The sequence below is a fragment of the Cygnus olor genome, chromosome 3 (assembly GCF_009769625.2).
Source record: "Cygnus olor isolate bCygOlo1 chromosome 3, bCygOlo1.pri.v2, whole genome shotgun sequence".
NCBI classification, from domain to species: domain Eukaryota; kingdom Metazoa; phylum Chordata; class Aves; order Anseriformes; family Anatidae; genus Cygnus; species Cygnus olor.
The window spans coordinates 91,325,020-91,335,447 of NC_049171.1; the positions used below are offsets into that span (position 1 = coordinate 91,325,020).

Consider the following 10,428-nt stretch of genomic DNA (forward strand, 5'->3'; position numbering starts at 1 on the left):
CTGTTTGCAAACTAGTGTGTTCAGGTTTTGTTAGTACAGGTCTTCAGGATTTTATTTTTTTTAATACAGCATGCAATTGCCACATCAATCGCAGTAGAAAAAGTCCATAGTACAGTCTCTTTTTTAATCTTTCTAGAATTTGTGCAAATTGGGAAATATGCTAGTCTGACATCCTTTAATGTTTATAGTAACAAGAGCAGATGAGGACAAAGTACCAAGGGGATCTAGGCCCTTCAAGCTATCTTCTGTGGTAACAGACACCCATTTAAGAAGGATGGCTGTAAATTTATTTTGAGTGCTGTTGCTGGGCATGTGCATTGACAAATGGCAAAAGCTGAAACTAGGGATGTTGAAATAATGAACCAGTAAAATACAGAGTCTACGGGAAAGCTGAAATGATTTATCTCTAGATTTGTCTTAAGGTCAACTTTTGCTTTTTTATTCAAGAAGGGACACTTCTTAGAGAGTTAGTGACCAACTTTAATTCTTTTGCTTACATGAGTGGAGCTTACTCAAAAGAGTGACCCTAATGTTGTTTGAGAGTCAGTTCCTCTTATGCTTCCCCATCAGAAGTCTTAGAAAGCTGGTATCACTGAACAGATGGAGGTTGCATTCATTCAGTGAAGTCCCTGCAGACCACACAGCCAGTTCCCTGCTTTTGAGAAAAATGGGTAAGGCATAAAGGCCAAACACAGCTGCCTTCTTCCCCAGTTTCTCAGGCAAACAGATATTGCTCTGTACCATACAACAAAACCAAGTGAAATTTTCTGATTCATATTCAGTCCTCCTCTACACACAACAATAGTGTGTTCCACTTGGTGTTAGTGGAGTGGGCATCTTGCGTCAGTGCAACCAGCTGGATTTCAGAAGAGTTTTGTCTCACAAAAACAATGGACAGGAAAAAAAGCCCAAGAGGATAGCTACCATTTTAAACACAGAAGGTCAAAATTGTTTAATGTTTAATCAATTAAAATGAGTGGGCAAACAAAGAAAAGCTACAAAAACAAAGAAACCTGTGGTGAAAGAAACTTTGTCATATGGGCCTGAGATGGGGATGTCCCAGTCCCAGTGACAGACAGAAATTAGGGTTAGGGTTGAGTGAAAAAGTAAGCGTAGAGGTGCATTGGAGTGGAGTTGGCATCAAGTAAACACAGGAAATTTGGAGCAGCAGAGTGATCTGTGTCAGGAAAATCTTTGTGGTGAGGCATCTAAGTTTCAGTCTAAGCCAACAATTAGAGTCAGGGTTGAGTGAATGAGAGAGCCTGGAGGTGCTGTTTGGGTGGGGCTGGGATCTGGCATCCAAAGGTGAGTTTGAGCAATAATGGGATCTGTACTGAGAGAATATTTGTGTTTTGTCTGCCTCTGGCCCATCTTATACTCAGCCTGAACCGGAAATTAGGGATAATGTTGAGCAGAACACCAAGCATAGCAAAGCATTCCCTGCCCCAAGAAGATGGACATTTTTGGTTTTGGGCCAATTCTTCTCACCTCAGCTGTCCATGGTCTGCATACTAATCACCTCTACCACTGGTATAGCCACACCAAAAGGCTAATGCTTTCATTTTCTTTTATCATAATATTAGAGTTAAATATGTTGCACTGCTTCTGACAAGTATGTGTCTTCCCCCTCAGACCATACAGAACGCCTAAGTAGTCTAAATGCTTAATTTTTTGTTACCTAGGTGGGAGAGGACTACTGAAATTTTCTCAGAACTATAGAGCAGAAATTAGTACATGACCACCATCATTTGAAAACACCATAATTTTCTTTTTTTCTAGTTAGAGCCTGTATAAGCAAAAAGATGTCTTAAATCCCAGCTCAGCAGCCCAAAGATCCAGATACAAAAAGCTATATGGATCTACACCCAGAATTCAGGGCTGTTTGCTTCCAAGGTCTGCATTGTAATCAGGAGGGCAAGGGTATCCACTGTTACATCACAGTCAGGGCTGAGAGTAGTTTCGCCTGTAAAATGAATTCCAGCTTCTGTGAACTATATCTTGCCCCAAAGAGCTGCACTTGGAATATAAAATCAATAGAGGCAGAGCCCAGCTGTCAAATTAATACCTTGTCTCAGCTCATGTTGGAACATAAAACTAAGCTAATTTCCTGTGACTACTCATTTAATAAGTTTCAAAAGGGACTTGTAAAGAACACCACCACAAAGCCATCCAATCAGCATGTACCCCAAAACAGAGCTATATTGGAAAAGACCACTGAGGGAAAATCAGAGCGAGGACCCTGCAAACAGCCAGAGACTCATCACCCTGCCCTGCACACCTCAGCTGTCCCCGCAGAGTGCCATTTCCCCACACCTTGTTCATCGCCACCCAGTGTCACTGCGCTCAGCTGCCAGGCACAGTAGGCTGGGGAGCATGGACTCGTGGTGCAGCACTAACACAAGAGTTGAACACAAGCCGCCCCACGTGTTGGCATCACTCAGCAGTGCATAAGAGACTTTTCCCCACCACTTCTGTCTCCATTTGGCATCACTGCCTCAGAGTCCACTAGATGAATAACACGAATGCTATTTCATTACACCTTAAAATGCCACTGATCCTAGGATGAAGTGATTATAATGACGTGCTCATTTTCAAGTTTTACAAATTTCAGCTATAAAGTCTATCAAGGTAATGCTGATCCCAAGACATGCCTTTTCAGGCAAGATAGTCAGTAAAACTTAGCATCCGATGTTACAAGAAGAGGATCTGAAAAAAAAAAAAAGAATAAACAGTAAGATAGAGAGGTTTTGCTATTCTAACTCTTTGCTAGTGCTACTAACATCTTACTCGGAAGCCATTAGCTTGATTTTTGTTTCAGGAATTTGCCTCCTCAAGCCCTTTTTTTTCTTCCTTTGTGCAATATAAAACCAACATATGTGTATCAATGGAGATATTTACATGCACTTTTATTTAGCCAGCATAAACAGCATGAAATAATTTACTTTAGAAGAGTAGATGTGCACTGGTACATATTCCCCAGATGCACTTAATCTATTTTAATTTTAAACTAAGCTATATTTTCTTTGAAAGTAAAATCCTGGAGCTGGTTGAAAAAATTACTTTGGATGCAATAAAAATGCATCATTACATTAGGTTTTGCAGTTTAATCTTCATGCTGTCTAAAGCCCACCTGCCCACAAGACTATATAGGAGTCTGAGTTATTTTACTTTCTGGCAGATTCCACTAAATGGAGAACCTCCTCCAGGGCACACATTTAGAAATCAACTAAACACTTCCAATTTGAATTTTCATTTCTCAATTGAGTGAATAATAGTCTAAGTAGGAACTTACAGATTGCTAAGAAGCAATGCAGCTGTCAGCAAGATGGAAGGAAAAAGTTCTTGTTTTTGGGCAGGAGAGGATGGGGTCCAGCACCAGCTCTGGAGCACCAGATGACCAACAGAATGATGAAGATGGACACCATTTTGTAATAGTCCAGATAAGCTGAATGGTTATTGAAGGTTGTTAACATCTGCCAAGCATTCACATGAAGCTGTCAGGTGGTTTGTTTGGTCTTTCCTAGGAGAAGAGTTGTTTACTCGACTACAAAGCATCTCGTAGCAGGGCGACAATTTGTCTGAAACAAATTGGCAGAAGCTACTTATCCTGTTATCCCTTGAGCTGTGCTTGCTCTGTCAGCATCCCTGATGTCTAATCTCCAGGGCTGTGTTGCTCTAGTCCCCTGAATCCACTCATCCCCATCCACCATCCCTTTTGTCTGAAGAGTACAAAATGGAAATTACAGCTTTGTGTTATCTCTATGGCTAAAGCCTATCCAGCAGTGTTATGTGGTCTTTATAAACAAGAAGCCTGAACCATCTTTACTTTTTATGGGTTTAAATCAGAGATGGACAAGTATGAAAGCAGTATAATTGTACTTCAGTAAGTATCCCAAAGACATAGTGTTGTTTCGTGTTTCTTGAGATGGGAGACTAGCCAGCAATGTTGCAGCAGTTTGTTCTTTCAACAGATTTTGAGTACTTCTTGAAGTAAGTATCAGAAATACTTAACTTTGGATTTTCTTCTTGGCTTTTCAAATTGGATGAAATGAAGAAGAAACTTGCTCAAAAATCAAAGAAACCAGAAACATTTCAGGTGAGCTTAGAGAAAGGGCCAAAATGCTGTTTATTGTGTCTGGAGCAGTTTACATCTCCCTGTGGCAATTAATCTTATAAGACATGAATATTTCAACATAGCAGGAGACTTGATGAATACACAAAAGGCCAGACCAGCCTTGTCATTTGTCTGGTTATAAACAGAGCTACAGACAAAGAACTTTCCATCTCATGTGTCTCGGGTGTCTCCCAGTGCCGGAGTTATGCCCTACCTACAGTCCAACAGAAATGAAACTTCAGTAGACTTTTCAACTTACCCAGCTCCTTTTAAGACTTCCACCAGGCAGGTCATAGAATCATAGCATATCACAAGTTGGAGGGAACCCACAAGGAATATAGAGTCCAATTCCTGGCTCCACACAGGAGCACCTGAAAATCAGACCCTAAGAATGTTGTTCAAATACTCCTTGAATTCCGGCAGGCTCAGTGACATGACCACTGCCCTAGGGAGCCTGTTCCAGTACCCAACCACCACCTCGGTGAAGAACCTTTTCCTGATATTCAGCCTGAACCTCTCCTGTTGCAGCTTCATGCCATTTCCTTGGCAACCTTCTTTCACACCTGCTTCCCTTTGCCTTCTACTCTGCCAAACCACTTTCAAGTGTACAGAGTGGTCTTAAAACACTGCCTATCAGTTTTGGTACGTGATTAATGGCTTCCACCATCAATAGCTCAATATGAACCTGAATTCAGTGCAATCCACGTATATAAATCCACTGCATAAATCACACCGCCCTAGCTTCATGTGGACTAAGAGTCCAGCATTCAGCACAAGCCCTGGAGTTTCTTCATATGGTGCCATCTCTCCCTGTGTCACACATACACTCCCACAGAGGAATGAGAGGACTCACGGGCAAAATTAAGCTTCCAGCAAATAGTGCTGAGTCAGACCAAGAGTGTATAACTCTTTTATTGTGCACAGAATGTACTACAGCTGCAGGGAGGCTGTTCTGGGATACCTGGAAAATTAGAAACTAAATACAACACTATTTCAGAAGCACAGACACTTTCAGATTCAGATCACTTCCTGTTTTTCTTTCTATCCATGTGGTTATGGAAAAGACCATTTGTCTATTTCCATGGCTTCTACTAGGTAGTGCAAGGCAAAGAAAGCAATAGCAAAGGGATGTAGCTCTTATCCTTTTACAAGATGATAAAAATAACTGAGAAGTTGTTGTAGCATGAGTCAATCTAGTATAATACGTCACAGACAGCAGGTGTCTGAAATATGCAGCACTGTATCTAAAATGCATGATAATATAAAATATAAAAGGATATTACAAAATTGTACAGTTTAGATGACAGATAAAATATATGATTTGACACACCATATATTTTCATCTTTCTTCTCTAGGAAAATTGTAATCTGAATGCATTACTTGTAAAAGGGAGTTGAACTATTCTGCTGTAGAGTCACACAGTCTAGAGACAGCAAGGAAAAGGGAGAGGAGAGAAGAAGAAGAAAAGAAAGGAAGGGAAGATTTTGAGCTCACAAGTAAGAAAGTAGCAAAATGAGTTACTTCCTTTTTTTCCACTCCCACTAATGAGATGTATATCTGGCCCATGTATCTTCCTAACTGGTTATCAGATCCTTTGCAAACTGTTGGTGCAATATGGGAGAGCATCTATTAAGTGCACAGGTAAGTGCGGACTCTGATTTCACAGGCACATGGGCATACAGAAGGCAGAGAAGTTCAGGCTCTGAGGGATGAAGAAGCAAGGAGGAGAGGAAGCTGGCTGGACTCTGAACCCCATTTCCTTCTTTATCTCCCATTTGATTAATTAACTAGATAAATAAACCATTTGTGGTTTATTATTTAGACCCTAAGATTGAAGGTACTTGGGAAACCACATCAGGAGTACAGGTTGGAGAATATGAAAAGGACTGGGAATCAAAAATCTGACGTTTGACAGAAGAGCCACATCAGTGCATTCTCCAATATAGAAACCTTGTTGATCCTCAAAGAACCTTTAACAGAGTGAGTCTTCAATGACATGGCCAGATGCACCTGTATAAAATCACTTGGAGGGATCCTGTTCTGTACTACTAGTACCCAAGCTTTGAAGAAGAGTTTACATACAGTTAAAGAATTAAAACCTAGAAATGCAGACAGTAAGAGACTGCAGTGTATATTCTTCTCAAACATTTTTATCTCCACTTCTATCCCACACTGAAGTGACAAGCCTCTGAAAATAGTGGCAGGGTCCTGTGACACATTTAAGTCACCTGAAGTCTCAGAGGGGTATCAGACATGACAGCACAGTACCTCTGGGAAGCCAGAGCCATCAATTCAAACAGTTTTCTGTTCTCTTAAAGTGTAGTTGCTAAAATAAAATGAATACGATAACATTTCCAAAAGCCTTTCCAAGAGAAAAACATAAGGCTTATCTGAAAACTCATGGAGGGTCATAGCAAGTCCCTAAGACCCACTCCATCTTGAAGGACAGCATATAGTTCCTTCATCCAAGAAAATAACTACAGGGTAAAAGAATGGTTCCAGAGAACTACTTATTTTCTCTGTTTACTGGTACTTACATTGGTACCTCCTCATTATGCCAGCTCAACAGACGTCTTTAAGTATCACACACTCATCAGCAAGTACATACTCAAAGCATAATGAAGGCATTAACCTTTCTTAAACACTGACCATGTCCATGGGTGCATGATTATTGGTTATATATGATTATACACATGATTATAGGATTATATAATGAACTGTTAGGATCTTCACCTTCCTTCAGAGGCAAGAGCATCATATCCATGGCAGCAACCAACATAGCACTGCAAAGATACATCACCACTCTAAAGAGCATGGGTGATAAATGCCAGGTGGAGACAATCTACTCAGCAGGGACCCATTGAAGCTGATGGATGGAGTGATGGAGAGAGAGAGTAGCTGGATTTAATCATCTCTGGAGGTACCTCTATCTCATTTCTACTCTTGAGGGAGTTTAGGGGCAAGAAAACTCCCAAAGGATGTGCTTATAGTTAGGTGAAATGAATTTTTGCTGTACTTTTCTGTTTCAGAAAGGGCATCTTTGTTGAAATGTCTTTGCCTAATGGCATAAATGTTACCATGGAAATAAAGTACTATTTATTAACACTCACTAAGCACCTGTCTTCCCTTTTTCTTTCATGGGTGAATGGGCAGAACAGTGTCTCATCAAACAGTTTTCAAAGGCTTGGGAGCAGGGAAGATTGACTTAACTCAAAATAAAGCTCTCTCTGGAAAGCTGAGGTGTCACTGGGACCTCAGCCCATCCATCTCCCTCATGCAGCCAGCCCCCACCTAAGGGGGCCCCTACAACCCTGATCACTTCAGTTAGCAGAACTGACTCCTAGCACTGTTTTAGGCACCGTAAACCTTCCTTTGTTGTCTCCTTTCCCTACTGCATGCTGGAATAGCACAGGTGTGAGTGAGTTTTCTAAGGTGCTGACATGCAACTTTGCCCCTCTGTGGTTTTCTTCTCCCTTTGTACCAAGAAGATATTTATATCCTAATAATCTGGGTGTTGTAATAGAATTCAGCATTTAGGAGATGTTTCATCTCCTTGTGAGGGGAGTATAAGTGCTTGCATACTAAATGAAGAATTGCTGGCAAGACTGTGAGAGAAAGTGACCAGCAGAGCCTAAAAATGCGGTCAAGACAGGGCAATAGAAGCAGTAAAAATGACCCACAGCAGGCAAGGTCAGAAGCAGCAAAGGTAGAAAAGGTGAAGGGTGCAAAGAAAGGAGAGAAAGAATAATGTCTCTTCTAGGCACATTCCAGTCCTGCTAAAGAAGATTAGTTCCTAATGAGGGGGTCAGGGAAGACGTTTTAGTGTGGCCATTCAAGGAAATTTATCCATTTATCTACTTGATTGCCTCCACAGTTACAGGGTGAATCCTTATGGGCGCTTGTTTCCCAAGCATATATAACTCATTTGTATCCTCACACTTAGATAAACTGAACGGTGCCAGAAGACATCTTAAATCCCTGGTTAATTTCCCAGTTAAGCATGAATAAAAATGCAGGCACCAAATGCAGACAGTCATGTCCAAAACGCAGGGTTCCTATGCGCCAACGATATTGCCTTTCCTCTCTTTAAAAATTCCCTTTTTAAAAAAAAAATGTTTTTATAATAGCCTCCAAGAACGACGGAAGCTGAGGGAAGCCAAAGAAAGCAGCACATCTTCTTGTGAGATTAGCAGATGAGAGGCCCTCAAGCACAAACACCATGAGCCCTTTGCAGAGGGCAGCTGCTTTCCCTACCTTCTGCCAGCTGAGTGCTAGCACGGGCTGACACCGCTGCTGGAAGGGAGATCCCTCTGTGCCCTGCCAGTTTGTTTCTGGGAGCAAGGCTGGCAGGAACGGGTAGCACTGTCCTCTGCTGAGCCAGCAGCATGCAGCCAAACAGCAGCCCTTGCAGCTCAACATGCAAAGACATCTGCAGCCAGTGGTTTCAGCACAGGCTGATTAATGCCATTATTCAGCCCATGTTTTCATCAGGATCTGTCACACCCACAAGCACAACCTAGCAGTTTCTTTTTGTATCTGTTGTTGTTATTACTATTATTATTAATTTTCCTGGGCCTCTCTTTACCCATAAAAGGTAGAGATGATTCCAACATGCTTCAAGTCACATTCTGTTATTCCAGGTAGGACATACACACACAAACAACCCCTACCTATTACCTCCCAGTTTTCCATGGCTACTCTCATCCCAACTCCCCAAGAAACTCCAACACTTGCCCTTCTTATGCAACCCCACCTCCTACCCAACCTCTTTTTGTCTCCACGCCCCCTTACACGACACACCCCTATTTTCTTCTACCAGTGTGTCTTCCTGATCATATCCACCTCTGCTGTATTCTCAACCGTCCCTTACACATCAACTTCCTTCAACTCAAATAATTGTGCATGGTTCTCTTTTCCTCTTTGCACTTCTGCGAGTTGCTTGGGGGATGAGGGAAAAGCCAAGAAGCTCAGGAAGAAAATGTGGCAGACAGTCCTGCCCAAGAGCACACGCTTTGCTGTGCCTTGAAAGCACATGGCTGGCTGTGGGGAGTACAGTCAGGTGTAGGTGTCCTGCCTAGCAGGATACCCAGCCTTCCGCCAGGCAGAGGCAGCCTTGCTACGCAGTTGTGCTCTGTCTGACATTCTGCAGAAGATGGATGAAGTGCACCCTGCTCCTGAGCATCCCCAGCCAGCCTGGCTTGTGCTGCCTGGGGAAGATCCGCAGAGGGTATGATGCAAGCAGCCCTTTGCATTTTCTTGCAAAGTGCACTTTCATAGCCACCAATAATGACCTGGAAATGCCAACAACAAGTGGTTAAGCCACAGGTTTCCCAGGGGAAAAAAAAAAAAAAGTCCTTTCTCTCCATGTCTTTCATTACAGCTATTCAGCACAGCTATTGTTCGCGTGGGCCAGGACAAACATGTTTGCTAAGCAGAGCAAGAGGAAAACAGAAATATCCGTAAAGCACACACAGCAGGCAATTGACTGGCTGGAGGGATATGAAGGAGATGGGTATTTGCAGACAATGCAAAAGTTATTGTGTCAGCTGCGGATTGCAAGCCTTCTGTGGTAAACTCAGGTCCCAACCGAGAGCTTAGGAAAAGGAGAGGAGAGGAAAGCCTTAGGAGAACTCTGCCAGGCCCAGAATAATCCTCTGCTGAAAGGTGCTGCAAAATACTGTGGTGCAGCTGCAACAACCATAACAGCACAAGGACTTTGTGGAGATCAGCCAGGATATAAGGGTAATTCTACTTGTGCCCTGTGCCAGTCAGGGAACACCACTGGTAGCACAGCAACTTTTCCTTGTCCATCCTTCCTAATGTCATGGCTAAACTTGTTTATGGAGGGGATTTTCCCATACCATATGTATGCAGGGCAACTAGCAGAAAATTTCTAATGGGGACATCCCCTCTGGGACACAGCTGGCCCCAGCAGACACGAGGGCCTGCGACTTAGTCGTGCAGTGCTCTCTTAGCTCAGAAAACAGCAAGTCATTTCTGGTGTTGTGAGTACAGGCATCCATTTCTGCTGACTTACGGCATCCACGGATGTGCTGCCTTAGCTGGTCACAGTGACAGCTGGCAGTAGCTCAACAGAGCACTGCACATCCCAGGGGAGCAGGATAGTTGCAGGGAGACCCGTGTGAGTGTTACCTTTTCTTTCTTTCTTTCTTTTTTTTCAGCTGTTGACTTTATGAAGTTTGTGGGGCTTCTGACTGCACACTCTTTGACAGCTTTGCCAGCAAGGACTCCCAAGATTGCACCTCAAACAGCATACGGGAGTCCCCCATCCCTGCCACAGCTCTGCTAGATA

General features: G+C 42.7%; 1 long non-coding RNA gene across 1 annotated transcript; it reads right to left on the minus strand.

The window, feature by feature from the left end:
• Window positions 1–1,968: 1,968 nt before the first annotated feature.
• Window positions 1,969–6,895, minus strand: LOC121068185. Its single transcript, XR_005818683.1, has 3 exons — window positions 6,849–6,895; window positions 3,293–3,520; window positions 1,969–2,706 (listed from the first exon to the last, which is right to left on the minus strand). It is a non-coding gene; the product is annotated as an uncharacterized LOC121068185 (long non-coding RNA).
• Between the last annotated feature and the right edge of the window lie 3,533 nt (window positions 6,896–10,428).